We start from the raw sequence: 21,210 nt of genomic DNA, 5'->3' as shown, positions 1-21,210 counted from the left end.
GCCTCAGCTTCCCCTGCAAAGAGAGGCTTAGGTTTTCCACAAAACTGTCAGACAAGGCAACCAACCCCTTCATGGAAATTTTTTTACACATATTATTCAGGACAATATTTGTGTTATTCAAGAATTTGTAGGTCAGTGACTTTAAAAACCTTTAGGCTACAATTAAGTGCCCGAAATTCACATGAAAGTCAACATGGAAATTAAAACCAATTACATTGCAAAATAACACTTACTGTGCCCTCCTGCAGCACCAAAAAATCTTGTCTTGAAAGAATTAATTCTCGTTACAAGGGACTACAAAACAAGCTAGCCATATATTTAAATTTAATGTGCCTAATCCCACTGAATTTATTAGGCTTTGAAATTAGGTGGAAGGCTGCAGAGACTTGGGATGGGCATGTGTCTCCCCTTGACATGCCAAGATAGATCCTGCAGCTGTGGGATCCACCTCAGGCAGCTCCACCAGCCACCTCAGAGCCAACACACAGCAGAGCCTGGTTTCTGCACTCCTGAGATCCCTGTAAATCCTGCCATCCCACACCTCCCGTCACATGCAGTGTTTTAAAACATCCATCACAAGGGCTGCACTGCAGCCACTCAGCATAAATCCAGACATTTTCCCCTCACTGAACAGTAAATAAATTACATTCCATTTTCTCAAAGCTTTTGAATTCCATTTCCATTTAAAAGTTCCCGTTGCTGGAGAAGTCCAACCCTATTAGGATGAGGACTGTGTGAACAGTGCTATACACACACATTTGGAAGCTGCAGCCTCTCCCAAGAGGATGCTTTCAAGGAGGTACAAGCAGTGCAGTGTCTTCCATGCAATGCAAGGCAAACACTTCTGTCCTCTGTGCCATCAGCCCTTGCATTTTATTTTTTTTTTCCCTGTGAGTTTCTGTCATTCACCTTCCTGTTTCCCCAAGGTACTAGAAAATAACTAACAAGTCTTCCAAAATAATTTTATTCCTAAGAGACAAGTATTGAGACATAATGCTCGGTTTAGAAAATAAATCCTTACTTTATACTGTTTGCAGCCAGCCAAGCAATTAAGTTTTTAGAGTTTCAAGAGGCCTCTTGAGACTTCTGCTGGTTTTTTAGAATGCAGGTCAGAAGGGAACCAAAACAAAAACTAAAGACCCTTGTTCAAAGCAGCTATGCATTTCCCACTATCCAAGGGAAGCTGATTAATTCTCCTCTGGCTTTATATTTTTATGCCTTTCTTAATGATGCATGCTCAAGTTCCAAGGCAACAATCCCTAATCAGTGCCATTTTTATTTTAATTGCTGCTCCCATGCAAGTCAAGTCCACAGTAGACAGATTCAGGAAGACAGGGAGGAGAGAGACTTGTCAGACAAAGCACAGGTGGTGGTACCTTAATGGCAAACATTTACCACTTGTAATTTCACTGCTCCCTTTCACTTCACATTTGTACCTGGCTCATTTCCCTCTTATTAAACTTTCAGTATATTCACTTCTGGCCAAAATGAAGCCTGTTGCAGACAAATATTCAAAGCAATCTCTAAATTTAAATTTTAAAATCCTAAAAAAATATTAAGTTTTTTTGGAATTTTTGCACAAAACATTAAAGTCCTTGGAAACACTGCAGCTAATACAAGCAAGACAGCTAATACTGCCTGTGGGCCTGGTGCAGAGCTCTCCAGCAATCTACAGGTCCCTTCTGAGCTGATGTCTCAGACACCAGGGTAAGAACTGACCACCACATTCACAGCACACCCCCCTCCACACTCAGCAGAGTCAGCCCTTCTCATGTGTCAGCACAGGAGATGCTCACTCCTCACCAAGAACTGAGCCTTTCCACTTGCTACTCATTTCCTCATACTTTCAGTGCACAATTTACTAAAAGCAATGCCACGTTGGGCCTTGTCACACAGGTAAAATCATCCAACGGGTTCACCAAAGGCTAAAAGGAAAGGATTCTTCCTGCTCTGCAAGCAGCTATTCAGAATCATTTGGAGTGAAGCTGAAAGATTCCTGATGATTCCTCAGTTAAAGCAGTGGAGAAATTTCAGTAAGCAATTCCTGCATCAAGCAGCTTCATTTCACTTCAGCAGGTGGTGGCAATTTTATTCACAACCAGCAACAGATATTCTCCTTAGTCTCCAGTCTCCCAATGAGATGGGACACAGGAGAAAGATGCATTCTTTTAAATGCTGTGTTTAAAAAGGTGATGGGCATTTCCTTAGTCTGTTACTTGGATTTTTCCATTATGAATCACTGTAGCTTAGATAAATGAGGTCACTGGGTTTGAAATGCCAGGCTTTGTTATCTCTCCACACTCAAGCAGTTCCACTGGCTCCAGTGTCAGTAACTGGTTCACCTGATATTAATAACAAGCTCCCTGTCTGCAGAAACAGTCTGTTCATCCAATGCTAATAGGGGAAAGAAGAAGAGAAATTAAGACTATGTGGGTAAGAAAATTAGGAGGGGCTTCTGTTGTCCATCAAATGCTGAAAGGCCATTTACCAGGGATTTGGAGAAGGCAGCTCAAGAAACTTTCTTTCCAATGTTCAAGGGAATACAAGAATTGTCCTAAATTGCCATGAGTAGCTGGTTACTTTTATTTTGCTGAAAAAGAAACCTTTTCTGAATATTCCAATGTGAATATTTTAGAATAATTATCTACTGCAATATGATAAACAAATTGAGGTCTGCTTTTGGGAAGGAAGCTGAGCCAGAGCACTGAGCGATATACCCTAATTATAAGAAAAATTCTCAGAGGACTGCCTTTGCTATGAAAAATGTAAAAGATACAAAGCCTTTGCAGCTCTCAGCCTAGGTAGCTGAAGGGGGGGAAAAACTTTTTGAAGTGAAGTTGACTCAATTCCTGCCCTGCCCCATACTGCTAGACTGCTTTTTGCAAAACCTTCAGATAAAAAAAAAAAAAAAAAAAAAGAAGAAATAAATTTGTCAGTATCCCTTTTCTGTTCTCTTGAAGCCAGCAGAAAGCTCATGAAAGGAATTCCTGCAACAGTGAGACTTTTTGTAGGAGCATTCAGCACTGGATTAGCCCTTCTCAGAATCAACAGGAGTCCCAACACTAACTTGAGTACAGAGAAAAGTTCAGTCACAATGAAGCTTCAGCCTCTCAAAAAGCTGCTGTGGGTGAGCAAGAGCCAATATCTTTCAAATCAATTGTTGAATTGCTTTGTATTCTCTGTTTAACACACATTGACCAGAGCCATTTGCACTAAGCAGAATCATCCTCTGTGAAGAGGAAGGCTGCCCTTGCACACATTAACATCCATCTTCTGTCAGAAAGAGGACAGAAAGAGGTGTGTATAAGGCTCTCCCCTTATCACACCCCACTTATGGTCCAAGGATTGCAGCCTCACAGCCACAAGTACACAGAGATGCAGACCCCAACCTGGACATGGCAGCACTGAATGAGCTGAAAGTCAACTGTGCAGGTCTCCACGGTTTTTGATGAAAAGGAGGCATTTGCAGTAATATAATGCACCAACAGGACTGACCCTGCAAAAGCACCGGGGCACAGACTGCACCTGTGTGTGCTTAGGGGGCTCATTATCGAGCCTCAGGGGTGCCTTCAGCTACAGCTGTTGCACAAGGAATCCTCTGTTCCCAAAGAATCACAACTGCTGCAGGCAGCACCACCAACACCACCTCTGGGACCTGAATGGAGCAAATGCACCAGCATGGAGAAATCCCCCCTCCCTCTGCAGGGCTTCAAGCACTTGGCCCAGCGGGGTTGGCATTATACCCACTGCGACAGAGGAGCCTTGAGCCAGCCCTGGAGATTAAATACTCAGTGAAAATCTGGTGTGTCAAGGACACTGTACCAGAATGTAATTTCCTATCATTCTGGGAGCTTGCTGAAACATCAGTTTATCCTTTAAGATTCGATACAAAAATTTGGGATGAAATCCAAGGCTGGTGGTTTAATCACTAAGTAAAATACTATTCCTGCAACCTGCCACTTAACATGGTAAAACAGTCTCAGACTTTTCACTTGAATAATAGAACAAGAAAAAAGCCTAGCAAACTACTCATACTGTAAGTAAAGGAACAGAAAAGCTGGTTTCAGTGTGTTGTGACTTACAGAAATGAATAGCATCAGATGAAAAATACATTTTCTGATGTAGCTCAGGGAGACTCACAGAAATGCTTAAAAATATTTAAGCTACCTAAATGCCAAACTCCTAATATGGAATGATTCTCTACAGGACTTTACTCAGAGCTGTCTCAGTATTATTTTTTTTTCAGCATGTGTAACCTTCCTACAGCAGAGCAAACACATTTGCTGGGCCCCTGCCTCACTCCATAGCAGCTTCTCCCAGAGAGCAAAGAGATGCAGAATGTGCCCCTGCTCCCTCAGGCCTGGACCCTGCTTACCAGCCCAAACCCCATCTCCCCACGCACAAAACCTCTGATGCACAGGACCTGCTTTGCCCAAGATGCTGCAGTGAGGAGGCAAAAGGTGTTTGTTAGCACAAGGAGCAAGAGGACAAAAGTCTGGCAGCATATTTTATGCTCCTTTGATGAGCAGAATACAGCTGTATGTTACAGAAGCTATTTATATGACAGAGGAAGGGGTAAAAAACCAGCAGGAGATGAAATAAAGGCAGGCAAACTGCTCTAAGCCTCAGTAGCATAAGGACTGCACAACATACTGTGCACCATGAGGGGCCACCCAGTGCCCCTCAGCTTCAGCCTCTGCACAAGGAGGTACATAAGACACCACACAAGTCAACACTGTCAGCCCATGTTCCTGTGTTAATAAGTCATCTCTTGCCTGCATCCTGGATATCTTTTGTCTTTCTATCCAGAGAGACTTAGCAAGGTACTGCCAACTGCAAATGGCTGAAAAGCAGGATGGTGTTTCAGGCATTTTCCAGGTATTGCCCATTCCAACCAGTTTTCACACAGAGAACTTGTTCAACTAGAACAAAATGGAAAAAAGAGCACCAGAAAGTAGGAAAGGTGAAACTGAAGCAAGTGTCTACAGAAAGAATTGCTACTGTCAATGCTACTACTGCATTGACACGTTTGGTAGAAGCCACTTTCTGCTTTAACTGTTCCTTTATGCTCTTCATTTATGTCAAAAAAAAATGCTAAAAGTCAAAGCACTCCTAAAAGTAACTGCTGATGCCCCATCTCTGCTTGAGCTTGTCCATGTTTTGTTGGGAGCCATTGTTGATACCAGCACGGAGCAATTACTATGAACTTCTTCAGTTTCTCTTCAAGTGACACAGAAACCTACCCTTAAAATTAACCCCAAATGCTCCTCACAAGAACTGGGGAGCTTTCCTTGATTCTGGGCTGTCATATTATCTGCCCGCTGTTTGCAGAGATAATACTCAAAGGCTTCTTCCTCTTTGAACCTTCAAAAGGAGACAGTATCAAACAAAAGGACAGCACACCAACGTCTCTTCGTTCTGGTGTCAGAGTCCGCGGCAGAGAAATGAGCAAGAATGACATCAAACACGGAAAGAGGAACTTCTCACTTTTTCCAGAAAGCTACCTGAGACACTCTAGGCACAGGTGTTCGTGCATCTAAAAAACACACCAAACACAATCAGAAAAACCAGATGGAAAGATCAGGAAAAAGTTTCATAAGTTTATGTGCCAACGACACGACCAAGGAACTTCTGAAAGACCTTTCAATGAAGTGCACTTTGCTTTCTCAGGCATATCACTAGGGTCCACTACCAAGCAACAGGAGACTCAGCTCGAATAAAGGTGTAAGAGCTCCAGTTGGAAAACACAACATGCAAGACATTTTCATTCCTGTCAGCTTCCCCCCCAGTGCCTCCTAATGACCACTCCTGCCTCTCCTCCAATATTAAACAAGCACAAGGGCCAAATGAGGAGCTTACAGGGGTGACACATCTCACTCAAGGTCCCTCATTGGAGTACAGCCACTGCCTCACAGCCCATTCAGCAAACACAAGAGTTCAATGTGGCATCAATCTCTAAACCTAACAGAAGAAACCTGCATATTAGACTTTGTCTTCAAGTCCCAGCAAGGTGTGAATTATTATCCCACAGTGGCAATCTAAATCTCATAATGGCACACACCAGACAATATTTGATGATAATACCTACATTGTAGATCCTTCTTCCAATAATAAAAAGGACATAATGGTCAAATTAGCAGGATTAGCCTGGTGATTCTCTACTAGGATTTTTAATTTGTGAAACAAAATGGATATAGGTGTCCCCACACCCACTGGCTACTCCAAGTGCAGGATTTATTGCTCTTCCTCATGTTTCTAACTCATTCTATGGCTAGAGAAGGCAGCTGTTGCTTGGAATATGCACTAACATATCTTCTGTCTTTGAACTTTCTGGAAAACAAGATGCAGTTGCAGGAACCATTCCTTATTCAGTTTTACCTGATGACAGTCAATGTTACATAGATGATCCCAATGACAGAAAAACAGAAGGAATGAAGAATTTTAGTGGATGAAAATATGCAAATCATAAATGGTTATTAGTGGAAAGAGCTACTTATTCCCACGGGCAAATTCAATGACATTACCAAACCATCTCTGTGACAAAAAGAAGCCCTAACAAAAATTCCCTGCAAAACCAGTCTCAGAAGAAAGTGTCACACTTTGATATAATTGTTCAAACACAAATACAGACTTCAGACCATCTGCAGGTTCCAATGAATTCAGTGAGAGAGATATTAGTTCACATGAATAAGGATCAGACCCAAGGATCAGCCAAGTGGCCACATGTGAGGCAGCAGATAGAGGCAACCTTTAGTCCTTGAAATTTTAAAAGTCTGAATCAAAGACCAGTGAAATCAATGCAAGTCCAAGGACCTCACTAGGCTTTGCCAAGATGTTCATTTCCACACAGGCTGCTCCATACAGCTTCTGAAGCACTGGTTCCATCCCAGAGCCTGGGCCCTGCCTGCCTTGTGTGAGAGGAGGAACAGGTGGACAGAACTGAGGGCAAGAAGGCACAGAAACTCAGCCACAGACACTTTCATAACTTTTGCCATTTACTGCAAACATTACTATCCAAGACAAATTCAGATACTTTCTGCTTATGCTGACAGCACCCTCAGATCTCCAGTCGGTGTTCTGAACAGAAATCCATGGGAAGGATGGAGCCACCTCAGCATGCCACCACCCACCCCACGGAGGGCTCATCTCCAAGCACACAGCAGCCCACAGCCAATGGTGTGGCTTATATGGTCCAAAACCAAATGTGAACACCTGCATGTCCTGCTTACACAGCTATGCCAGCTGAAAACAAGCTTTGCTCTTCCTTGACATGACTTCAGTCGCAGCCAGATGCTGCATGAGGGACCATATCAGAACACAAGTAATGTCAGTACTGGTGTGGGTTCTCTTTGCTCCAGCTGCCCACAGGGGGCTCTAGGCCATTAAACCAGGGAGGAAGATGGTAAGATTCACAAAGCTTTTTGTGATTTTTATTCCCCAGGGCTTCAAACAGTAAAAGGAAAATTGGGATTTCTGAACTACTCAATGCCCAGCTAAGCACAAAGTCACACCAAATTTTCAAGTCAATTAACCCCGTTGGAAGGCACTGCATACTACTGAAAGCATCTCTTGTTTAAACACCTTTGTGACAACAGAGCTCTGAAACCAGGTCTGAATTTTTACTGTGCCTCCATTTACTGGCACTCTACAAGTTACACTTCATACTTAGACAAATGTTTTTTGACATTACTTAAATGTCATATTGAGTAATGTCTACCTAAAGCAACTGGTTGACCCATTCTCCAAATGACACTTAAAACTTTCAGAGAGTGATCCCAAATACAGTCAGAGCGGCCAGGCTCTGGTAACACACCAGGGAGGAAGAGGAAGGATGTTATGCACCAGCTCATTCACCACAGTCTGTGCAGCTTTCTCACACTTTGTCTTACCCTGAGACACATTTTTATTTGTTTCTTTTCCTACAGACAAAACATTTACTAATGATGAAATTCAAAGAAAACAAAACTGACAAAACTTGTTTCCGAACTCAGGATTGTTTCAGGAAATTCTGGCCACTTCTTCAGCTGATATAAATTGCATCATAGCAATGAAATAACTTCAGCAACTCTGTCATTTTCAGTATCAAGAAACAAATAAGTATAAAAAAGTCACAGTAATAAATTCTAATTCACACTGGTCAATAAAAGCACCACCATAGCCTCTGTTCCCATGCCTCAGCAGCCTTTGCCACTGCGAAGAACAATTGGGTTGGGAAAGTCCTTTTTTTAGTCAAAAGCCTCATGCTTGCGGCAGATCCTTCAGGAAGGCTTGACTGCATGAAACTATGAGAAGCAGTTCCTGTTAGCTGATAATTTTAATCCAAATCTCCAAACCCTCTTCTGCACTTGTCACCAGCATCTCTCATGCTGTCCTTATCATATCACTAGAATCAGCAACAGAGCTCTGGCTGAGAAAGAGCTGAACAAAGGTTTCAGAGCATGTTTCAGGATAAAAAGCAGATAATTTAGAGCTCAGGAATGTTTTCACAGTAGGAACACTACACATGATCAACTATTTTCTAGGCATAAAATGCAATCAACTTTTTGACCACTTGCCTTCATTCATATCTAAAGAGCAATTAGTTAACCTGTTAAGCCAGCAGCAGTTAATGCATTTCTTGACCTACTCACAGGTAAAAAATTTCTAAAGATGTTCAAAAATACAACCCAACTTCTTCCATAAACCATCAGGGCTATTACTATTGCTTTCTTGGCTTTACACAACAGGAATGAAATTGTTCATTAAATTATACAGCCCACTGTTCCATTTACCCTATTTATAGCATTTTAAGGAAATGTACTGCACACCAAAGTTTCATTTTTCAGAGTATTCAACCCAAATCCTCTTGGTCCTAAATTTGTCCTAAAAATGTAAGAGACCAATGATAGGTGCTGGACAGGAATCCTCACACGAGCTATTTGCATTTCCTAGGTGCTGTCACTGGCAGTAAGGGGGCACATCTCCAGAGTGCCAGGTGTCGTTCTGGGGGCAGGATTACTGGCACTGTGAATTACACACCCGAGAATCCATGAGCAAGGCTGATTTCTTATTACAACGCTCAGGAGATGGAAGCACAGAAGGAATAGTCCCAGAGCATTCCTGCTGGGAGCTGTCTGAAGTTACAGGCTGTGGTCTGTATTCCCAAGCACAGCTGGTTGCGTGACTCCAGCAGTAAACATGCACGCACACAGTCTCCCATCCTCCTATTCTCTTCCCATCCATGGAAAGAGAACAGGACTTTGGCTTTCAGGAATGGAAGAAGACAGAATCAGATTAGGCATTCCTTCCTCCCTGCATCCCACTTCTCAGGCAGCATTGCTGACTAAGATAAATGACTCACTATGTCCTTTTTAATGACTCCTGACATTTTGTTACACTACAGCAGCTGACATATCCTCAGGGACCTCTAATGATCAATTAAATTTGTAAGCTGGGCTGCTGAACCTTATCCTAGGAACACTGACAGAGGATGTGCATCAAGGAAACAAAACAGGTTAAAACCAGCAATTTTATCCTGGGGAAAGAGAGCTCCAGTATGGCTTAGAGACTGTTCACTACAAGATTAACATTTGGAATCAACATCTGGATTCTCTTTAGTGAGCACCTCCGGTTTATGGAGGTGGCTGATCTGTTCTGTCTGTGGCAACTGTGCTTTGACTCAATCAATGGATGGGTCTCAAAATATGATTTTTTTTTTAACAAGTCTTGACAATTCATCAAATGAGAGTGTCTGAGATGAAACAATGTTATCTGGGCTGAAATTATGCTGGCAATCAGGGGTACAGGAGACCGATCAATGCAAAGCAGTGTCCAAAAAGTGAGAAAATTAGTATAATTAGGACCACCCTCTGGCCCATTATGCCAACCATCCAGTAAGTTACTGAAACAAGTTTAATATACTTAGTATGGGAACAGTTTTTGGAGTAAGTGGCCCTAGACAAGATACACTCATAACAACATATCCTTTAAGTCTTAGAAAATTCCATCCCAAAGGTTCTTTATAATGTCTCTCCTTTGACAGGTGAATCGATACTGAGCTGACTTCAGGAGCTGCCTTAAACTTGAACTATGGATTTATGGCACTGAGTTGATGATTGATAGAGTGCAACTTGCACAGACAGGCATCACTGACCCATTTTCATCTACAGTAAAAGCCAGTAAAATTCCAGTTGCTGTCAGAGTTCCTGATGACTCTTGATACTGCACAGAAAAATGGGGGTCTGCAGCCTATCAAACACTGATGAACACTTACCCACAGGGCACATCCTGCCATGCTCCCATTTTCATAGGCAGGATGAGAGGGACAGAAAAACTGAGCACCTTCCCCAGCCCTTCTGGAACAAAGCCAAGAATAAAAAAAAAAGGAGACTAGGGAAAACATTGCCTCTCCACATCCATACTTGGGAAACTGAAGAATGGTGGTGGAATTGCTGTTTCAGCTATTCAGATGTGACATTCACACACACACACCTCTGCCATTTGAAAAGCAATGTCCCATGTCTAGAACATTATCTCCACAGTATAACGGAGTCCCTGGTGGGAGGAAGAAACCAGCAATACCCATAGCTGACATCACCACAAGGAAACAGAAAACATTATTTAAAAGGGTGATATTGGAGCCAAGGGCAAAGAAGTCTCCAATAAGAGTATGACTCAACAGTTTTTAGAAACCTCCTCTTCCAGGGGCTTTCCTTCATGCCCCAGGCACCTGTAAGGCACTATGTAACAGCAGCTTCACATGCTTATTTAGCATTCTTAAGCTTGCTAAACCTGTGTGGGCTCAGTTCCCAAAAAACATGAGAAAGTCAAACTGGGATGGCTCCAACAGTATCATCACACCACTAATGATGACATTATAAAATAGGTGGAGGGACATTCCCCAAGTGCAGGCACATCAAGGTGCTAATTTTGCACAAGTAGCAGTGACAGCCACAGTGGTCCCCATGCTTGTCACAATCAGCCTGCCAGGCAAGCAGAACCTAATTAGCTTTAAAGAAGCTTTTCTTACCACAGAAAATTCCCTGCAAATGCTAGTGCTGCTACAGCCCAATACACAGAAACACTTTCCAGCCTTTCATTAAGGGAAGAGGTGGCAAGACTTTTTTCCCCAAAATCAGCCCACTTCTCTGGAGGCAGAAAGGGAAAGTTGCTTCCTAAAAGGCAAGTCACAGATCTCAGGTGCTGTCTTTACAAAGGCTGTCACAGGAGAGATGATTTTTCTGGTTTCCCTACAAGCTTCATCCTAAAAAACACAGAGCTGCTGCAGGAACCCACCCTAAATCTACCAAAGCCAAACCATGTGCTCCAACAGCTCTGGGTTTACTAGAGCAGCTGTGGCTTGCCCCGTGAAACTAGTTCTTAGATGCTGTCAGCTGTGTTTATAGGGACACGGGAAATTTCATATGGAAACCCATTTACCAAATACCCTGTGCACTCAGCAATTTTCCCTGTGCTAATACTGGCATTACCTAGTTTTAAACTTCTACACATCTGTATGACAGCACCACACATAAAATCCTTAGCTAAAATCTCCACCTTGAAAGCAATTCTTTGGTGATCACACAAATGCTGAATACAAAGGACACCCTGCCTCGTGTTTCTTTGCTTTTGAGGATCACACATCAAAGCCCCTCTTCTCTTGTTCAGCCACTGCTATTTTGGGAGCAGCACTCTTCCCTCCTCTGAGGAGAGCAGTTCACAGAGAAGGAGAGGCAGGAGGTCACATCATCCTGCATGGTACAAGAAGGGTGTCTGGGAACATCACAGCTCAGAAGTAACCAAATTCATGTCTTTTCATTACCTGGAGCCCCAAAATTCAACCTGTTAGCAATGATTAGCACAGTAACTGTGTCACAGGCAGGAGCATACAGGAGCTATAAAAAGTCTTGTTAATTATTCCCTCTCAAACCTTTTAAGACATGGATAATCAACACCATAAAATGAAATTATTCTGTGCTGGATTTGTGGCCAAAGCAGTGCTGATAGCACAGGGGTGCCTCAGCTATTGCAGAACATTGAGGCACAGCACTGAGGCCCTTTCTGCTTCCCCTGGCTGCCCCCACAGTTAGTGGATAGAAAAAAGGCAGGAATAATGGGCTGTACAAACACACAGGGTGAGAAACATCTGCTTGTGCAACATCCTGCAGGAAGGTATTTATGATCATCATGGATTGTAGATGGAATGCAAGTCAACAACTCATGATGTTGCCACAAAATATCAACTGGAGAGAACGCAAAGGGGAATGATCCGAGGTCTCAACATGGCTCAGGAAAAACAGGTGAAAGAACAATTTAGTCTAAAGAAGGTCAGGTACAGATGCAGAGGGAAGAAGCAGAAACATTAACATTAGAGGGCTTTTTTCAGAATCATTCAGATCTGACACAATTTGATATTTAGCATAAGTATGCTCCCAGACACTCACCCTGCTACTGAAAACAAACACGTCTTAAATTACAGTTAAATGCTCATAGAAGAAAATGGCTTCTAGAAAGCCAAAAGCATCATCTCAATAGAAGAGGCAAGTTCCTGCTCTTTGAATCTTTCCATTACATTGTAGGAAAAAATGTCTGTTAAACTAGTGAAGTACTCAATTTACAGGAAAAGAAATGTAATTACCTTCCTCTGAGAAATTCCCCCATGGATCATCCAAAAAATATAAACCTTCAAGGATCAAGCTTTGTGTATGTAATCTCAGCACACCGTTATTTTGTTGATCAGTTAAGAAAACATTCAGAAATACATGGGTATGTCTACAGAGCACATGTACATCCATACACCCTTTGGAACAGAGATTATATATAGCAATTAAAGGAATCACAGGAAAAGAGGTTCATATTTCAGCATTATTTTTAAGAGTTGAAGTTCTTCAGTCTTGCCATCTCCACAAATATGCTGTACCAACTGCCAATCATTTAATAGCACATATTTACTGACAACACTTCAGTATGTTCTAAGAATTTTCTATGTTCTTCAAGCCATTAGCAATGATTCACTGCCTCAGCCTCCCATGAGAATTTCAACAGGTGTACAAGTACTGTACTGTCATGGGAATTAGGCACTAACCTCTATGGAAATGGGTTCAATTGTGTAAAATCAAACCAGTGAATCACCTCTCCTTCTACCTACACATTTCCAGCTTTCAGAAAAAGGAGTGAGTTCAAAATATCGGGTAAAGTTTTCAGCATTATGTATCTTCCTCACTTTTCCTAATTTCAGTTAAACTTTTTCTTGTCTAATCTAGTAAGTACTTTTTCCACAACATGAAGCTGCCTGCACTTCTTTCTGACACATCATTTCAAGGAAGAGAAATAACATCCCTCACCATACTGAGAACAGGATATTGATACACCTCCTTCTTTGAGGAGGTCTGGAAGTCAGAACTCTACTACAAACTCCAGTTCTATCAAAACTCTTATGCACTGCCAGTGTATCATGCTCTTATTGACATTTAGTTTAGGGGGGAAAGCAAAAGTGCTCCACAAGCAGTATGGTTTAACATTTTCAAACTTAAGTGTTAAAAACATCTATTTTGCTACATATTATAATAAACAAATTAAGCAACACTTAAAACCAAATCAAATCTAAATGTGTCAAGAGGCTTTTTCTATCAAACAATTACTTTTCATCTGGCACAGGAAAAGCTCAAAAACCTGAAATCTACAAAAATGAGAATTTGCATACTCCACCGAGTGCTATTAATATGCTCTGCAAAATCTGTATTTTTAAAATGGGTCTAAAATTTAAGTTTACTTTCCATACAAATCAGCAGAGTATAATGAAAAAAAACACAATTTTTTTTGCTATCTGCTACAAAACATACTTCTTTCACTTAAATATTATCTTGGAAAAGCTCAACTGATCATTCCCATGGTAATTCTGTGGAGCACTCCATGATGGATCACACTCTTACTGAATATAGTAGGAAAATACCATTTACCCCACACAGAACAGCAGCAGGGCTTTAAACCATTACATTCTAACACAAAGATACTATTAAAAAACAAAAAATCAGTTGTGGATTATTTTTCCTGCATTTGCTCAAGTATTTAGAAAAAGCAGCAAGGACTAAGAAGAGTTAGAATGAACAGCTTATCACTTAGAAAAAATTTAGTCACTAATGGTTACTAGTGTTTACTACAGTAGTAGTAACAGTTACAGATCAGCATCCCTTTGGATTAAACCCTAGACTCAGGACAGAAACTCAGATAATAGTTCAAGCTCACTGCAATGCAATTAAATTATGCTGTCATTTATTCAGAGACAGCAGGTGCTTTGGTCAAAAGTTGCTTAAAGTGAATCTTCTGAACACTTGAGTGCTGCCTTGTCTGCAGCAGTCCAGGCACTTGGTTAGTCAGGCTGCAGCATCCTGCCTCCAGCCCTCTTAAACTTCTACTTTTCCTCCACTGCAGGTGCATATTTCTTCCTAATTGCCTTTCCTGGTGCTGCTGCTTGCTGGGGAAGCTGATGCTGCATTCATCCCTCACTGCTCAGTAGCCAGGAATAGAAAGGGTTCCTCTGTCCTCAGCCCTAATAAATATTTGTATGGTGTCCATTTTTATAGCTTCCCACTAGAAGAATGTAATAATGCATATTCATGTGCTGCTCGTTTGGGAAGGTGACACCCTTGGAGCAGGAGAGATTAACCCTCTACCACTGAAACACTTTTTAAAGTGTTCCTGATGTCAGCAGCTCCTTTAGAGGATTACTTTTCTTGAAAGGCTCCAATTAAGATATTTGTCAGGTGATTTGAGAGATTTATTTCACTGTTCATTTACTTCATAATGAGCACTCAGGTGTTTCCAGCTGAGGAGCTGCAGGACAAAAACTGGTTTCAGTTCAAAGTTCTATCAAGTTTTGTGTATTCTTAAAGCACCATACACACAGCCTTTCACCTGGATCACTCTGAGTACTAAATACGTTGCTGCAATATAAAAAGGAGATAGAAATATCCAACATTTAAAGTGGGAGTGATAAGGAAACTAGCAACACAAAGGAGAAAACACTGGATAAAAGGCACTGTAACTGATAATCCAAACTACTGCTCAGTGTACTGGTTGTACTGGCTTCAGGCAGAAAGCCTGCAAGAATGGAGATGTTCTGGAACTTACTGTGGGACTTGGCACCAATCATGAACAATGATGACTTTATTCAGACAGCAAATTCTTAACATCATTAGGAGTCAGTGGGAACATCCACACTCTCAGAAACGCTTTTAAACCAAAATGCCCACCCAGTGACACACATTGGATGAGGTACAGCTTCTCTAGCAAGTGAAATAACAAAAAAAAGCATAAAGTACAAAATAAAATAATGAAGTATAAAAGGAGGCCTGTTATGTAAAACTTCAGCAGTATCTGCTGCAGTTCAGACAGTCCAACAGAATTTGTCCTTCAGGAGTTAAAGGAGAGGAATCCAGGCCTTCCTCCAAAAGTGACTGCTCTTAGCAAGGCACAGGGATGCTAATTAACGAGACTGAAAGGTCTGTTCACCCTTCCTTTAAGCATAACTCCAGGGATGGCACATTCAGACCTCCATCAAGCACACAAACCATTTATTTCTGTGTAAACAGACAAATTCAGAGTAATTCATATTAAACTGCAGGATCTTAACTCCAATTCGAGCCATGTCTATGCAAATGATACCAGCAGGACTGCCACATTTTATATAAGTGGAAAGAACAGAACAATCCTGGCTACCTGCAACAAGAGGCAGTCTCATTATACATTCCACATCAAGTACCTCTCAACAACTTACTGGAACAACTTGCTGGTTGACAATTTGAGCAAGCAGCTGTCAAGAAATTTGTCATTCTGATAATGTTTGAGGTACAGAAGTCAAGTGTTAATAAACCTGCTGCAGTGTAGAGGACAAGAAGTCTCAGACCTTTCAGTTCAAAGGAGCAGGAAGCCCAAAGCCCTTTTGACCCAGTGATGACCTGCAAACCTGCACTTATGCATCCCTTCTTCTGACTCCCAAGACAATGAAGCAAAAAAAAAAAAACAAAACCTCAAGACAAGCAACTTGGCAACGTGGATGATTACAAGATACCCAGAAGAAGAATACACAGCTGTAGCTCGTTTATAGTGATCCCTTCCCACTGTGTCGTTGGGACCTCCACTCTGCACTTGGGCTGAGTCAAATATTTTTGCATTTCTCAGTCCACAACAATTCTCTTCAATGAATGTCAGGGCAGTTTTTTAACCCTTAACAGACCTTACTTGTTAAAACACATATGGTGCAACAGACACAAAAACTGAGTTGCCCAAATAGTAAATGCAGAAGTACTTCCCTCCACACTCACCAGCTGAAGGAGAGATCAGGCAGATGCAGAGTACAGACTAAAATTTCTTCTCCACATTGCATGTTGCACCTCTCTGCCTGCCTTCACAGCAGGCCAAGTCTTTACAGATGCCAATTTGTAGCCTGTCAAAATGTCACCTTAGGTTTTTTTACTCTGTCATTAGGGGATTTTTCTTATAAAACTCTTCAACCCTCAAGACTGATGGTCCAGGATATATTTTCCCCTCACAATATACTTCTAACATGCCCAGCAACTTTTGTTGTTATATTCTCCTGAATTATTTAAAGGATCTGATAGCAAAGTGTGCTAGAAATAAACACAGGGAATCTATAAATAGAAACATGCAGCACTCAGTAAGTCAGTAGAAAATGTTTCCTGACATTTGATACTTAGGTCACAATTGTTCTGAAAATTGAAAGTTGAAGACAAACTATTGCAACAAGAGATTGCCTTTCAGGAAAGTCAGTTGATGAAAAATATTATATGAACCCATTATTTCAAGAAGGCTCCCCTACCTGGCAGCGCTTCCAGATGACTCCACAGTTCCCAAGAGAAGCTGTTCCAGGCTGTCAGAGTATTCTGTCTGCACACTCAGCAGTAGCTCAACAGTCTGATCCTTCACAATGCTGGTGCTTGATTTGCCAACCCACTGCAAACCACCCAGCTCTTCTTGAACTTCATGGGAAACAAACTTTATATTACACAGACTCCACCTCTACAGAAGGTTTTGTGGCTCCACAACACAAGTTTTCCTACAGCACCAGAGGGGTCCAGGCTGCCCAGGCAGGTCGGGGGCACCAGAGCACGCAGAGACTGGCACAGGGCAGGGCAGGAGTTGGCCTCCCAGACCATCACAGCCAGGGCAAGCATGAGCCAATGGAACAAAACAGCAGCAGATGACCCAGAGACTCACAAGGTTCCAGCACCCGGAGGGAGCTTAAGTAGGGCCCTGGAGCTGGGGGTGGAGGTTCACGTCCCAGGTGAGGCTGTTTAGACCCAGCTGGCTCATTAGCCACAGGATCAGGAACACCTGTGGGTCTTCCCACAGAGGGCTCCCCTCCAGTGCCTGGGCTTCTGAACCACGGGGAGGGTCCTGGCTCCCTCAGGCCCAAATAATGCATTTCTTAATAATTACAACAATTTCTCTTTTTCTCGGTGTTTCAGTTACACCAGATCCCAAAACTAGTGAAATCAAGAAAAATCTTTCTGATCTCAGGCACTTTGGACTAGGCTCTTATGGAGCTGTTTGTGTTTCATTCTGCATTGCAGGCTGAACTTGTATTAATCAAAGCACCAGTGACACTATCAGAAAGACAATGTGACATTTCCATGCCATTCTACCAGTTTAAACAAGATTCCATGAAGAAGCTGACCTTTCTTCAGTCAAATTATAAATGCCAAAATTTCAGGAATCCATCTTTCAAGTACTGCCACTTTGATAGTGAAAAATGCTGTAAGCATTACACCTAAAACATTATCAAGCCTGGATATATTTCAAATGCAATCTCCTCTTTCGGGGAGGATTCTTCATTTCTGAAATGCAATGAATCTTATGGAACTTCTTCACACAAACATGACAATTCTGGGGATTAAGCCTAGCTTTAATGAGGGGAGGACTTTGAGAATGTTGGGGAACAGCAGGAGCACCAGGGACATGCCTGACTACGAGGTGGAGCTCTCGCCATGGGCTGGTTGGGGCAATTAATGCCCCTTGGTCTGGCAAAGAGGGACCAGAACTAAAGGTCCCACTAAATTGGCCATGTTTGCTGCCAGCACTGCAGGGGATGCTGCCAGCCAGAGGCAGAAGGCACAGGCACCAGCAGCAGGGAAGAGCCCCGAGTTCCTGGAGAACAACTGTGTTTCTGACCCTCTGTTCTTCCTGAGGGTCCCACTTTTGCCAGAAAACTTGCTTCCAACTGAGTTCTCTAGGAAGCAGGAAATGAAGACCAACACCAATTTTAAAAATTCAGCCTGAAGTATCCACAGAAAAGTTCTGTTTAAGGAGAAAGGCTGCAAGGAATAAATGATCCAAAGGCCCCGCTGCTCTGTAAAGACAAGGTGCATTTTTCCTCTTGCTTTCTCTCTGAATGAGGCTACAAGTCCAGCTTGTCAAAAGAGTAGCAAATATTGCTGTTGAAAGCACCAACACTCACCAGGGCTGAAACTTTACACAGGCTCCACTTCTATTTCAGTTCCATTTGATATTCCAGATCAGGATCCTTCTCTGCAGAAGTGAATGTCAAGCGTTTAAACTGTCCCTCCTGTGTCACTGTGTGTCTGTCCCACTATCCGTACATCATTCATGAAGTTACAGGATATTCACAATCATAATATTTGAGCCCCTGCCCTCCAGGGAAACACAGTTTTGGCTCCTAAAAAAAGAAAATAAGAATCTATACTGAAAAATGTGTGAAGACCCCTAAACTTCCATTTCCCAAAGGCACATACTGCTAAGTGACAGTATCTAAACCCCTTGGATTTTAGGCCAGAAGCCCTTGGACATAGATATCATACAAGGAAACTATTAATTATGAATCACTACCACAGATGAAGAAACCTCCACTTCCTGTTCTCGCTCATTTTATTCCATCTTTTTCGTTTCCTATTCTTTCATCTCACAGTAGAAATGCTGAATACTAACAAAACATATGCATTTAACCATCCTCACTCATTTCCATGCTAATTAATTCAGGTTCCAAAATCTGCATTTTTTACAGGTTTGGTAAATCCCTCTTAAACTGGTAATTTGAGCCCAAATCTTCTCTCAGGGTAGAGAGAATCGCTCAGCTTCTGGCCATCTCTGCTTACAATTTTAAGGGATAATTTTAATTAAAATATTAGGTGAGAAAATCATTAGAAAGATAACAAACAGGCCAGATCACCCATTACCTGTGGCTGGGACATATATATGGGATTCTAATCCAATTTATAAAGCTTTCAAGCCAGTAAAACAACTAATTTTGAAATGCATTTCAGTCAAGATGAAAAACTACTTTGTTGTGTGCTTTGTTTTTTAAGGTCCAGAATGAATAAGCCACAGACAACAGAGAAAATAATTTTCTTCTTGTTTTCATTTATTAATGACACAAATGCAGTGATTAGTCCTAAGTGATATCCATCAGAAGTCTCCTGGCTGTTTATACACAACTTTAACACGAGCTGGAGCACTTCAAATACTTTGAGAGTGATGTTAGCAGACTCCTCTGATTTGCTTTCATTCTGATGGCTCCCACATTAAACCACCAGACACAGGGAACACACCATGGTCTCACCAAGTTCTCCTCTGTGCCTTGCCCCTTGCAGGTGCTAGAGGCTCTGAAAGCCTTCAGGGGAACAGTAAATATTCATGAAAAGTTATTGAAATTATTAGATATGGGGCCACTATGCAAGTACATAAAATATAATATAATTTACATAAAATACCTTACATCAAGTATTTCACTGAGCTCAGAATTGTAATCATTATTTTGGGTTATGTTACTACTGAAAAAAAAAAAACTAGTAGGAAAAACCAGAGTGATGCAGCAAAAAAGCTCTTCACTATACAGTTAAGTATTGAAAAACAGGATAGTGTGTAATTAGACATAACATGTATCCAAGCAGATATTTATGGTCTTCATTAAGATGCAGGACAGTAAGACACTGAAGACAAAAATCTGCCCCAAATACGACAAAAGTCACCATTAGTTTTGTATGCCAGAGGAACCTCTACAATGAACAGGAAAAGCTAATTTCATTCTGCACCATCAAAAATGGCTATTCAATTGTGATGTATTCAATTTTTCTGAGCATCTTTTTCCCAGTTTTTCAGTTTGCTTTTTGGCAGGGAGAACAAAAACAGGAGAAGGAGGGAGAAAGGGAACAAAAAAAAAAAGAGAAAATTCTGTCTTATCCAGTATAAAATGTATTTCATAGCAAAAGCACTCAAAAACCAGGGGAGAAGAAAAAAGCCCTATTTTTATGTCAAAACTATGTTATAAAATAATAGTTTACGAACTGACTGTATTCATAGCCTCAGTTTGAGTACAAATGCTGCATCCGTTAAAAAGAAATATAGAGTGGCAGGGCTGGATTTATCACTGGAATCTGCACACTGCCATGAAGAATGTCCTCTATTAATGACAACAGCTGTTGGTTTAATAACCCTAGAAAAGATCATTAAATTCCTTCACACTTCCCATAAACATATGGAAGAAATGTGAAAGTGTTAAAACATATGGGAGAACATGTTGGGATCCCGAAGCCTCCTGGAGTGGCCAGGAGTGCCACTGCTGCAGCCTCGGGGCTGGCACGGGACCCCGGCAGGGCCTGAGCTGTTGGTACTGCAGAAGTGATGGAAACACTGGGAGATGGTGGAAGGGGCTGGATGTGCTGGGGCAGGGGTTGCTCTGACAGTTCACCCTCACACAGTGTTTGCAGGCATGGATTTGCCTTCCTGCTCTGTTTCCTTGGAGCTTCTTTGCACCCAAAACTTCGGGATGTGTGAAATCTCCACACACAGAGGAACCCTTTCCCCAAAGAGCTCTAACAAACCTGTGACTATGGGTCACCTCCTGCACTTCCTAGAACAAGAAAAAATTCATTTCAGGAAATGTAGGAAATGACATTCCTACACTGGCATATAATTTACACACAAGCCTTAAACCACACAAGAACACAAGGAACATTTCAATGAAATATTGTTGACGTTGCTAATGCAGGTGAACAATGGTGGCAAAAACTGAGGAAATGTGAAGCCCAAAGCCACACTTGAAGCCCTGGTCAGTCCAAATGGCACCATTTCATTTTCTTTGTAATGGGGACAAGAGTAGCGTCAGCCTTCAGAGGAACATGTGCACAACAGCTGCATTTTCATTTTGAGGAGTAAGAAAGAATCAAATTGCATAAAACAGGTGTTCTTGGGGGAAGA

The sequence above is a fragment of the Manacus vitellinus genome, unplaced genomic scaffold, assembly GCF_001715985.3.
Source record: "Manacus vitellinus isolate BGI_N305 unplaced genomic scaffold, ASM171598v3 scaffold_76_pilon, whole genome shotgun sequence".
Classification (NCBI taxonomy): Eukaryota; Metazoa; Chordata; class Aves; order Passeriformes; family Pipridae; genus Manacus; species Manacus vitellinus.
Note: the sequence above shows the minus strand (reverse complement) of the source record.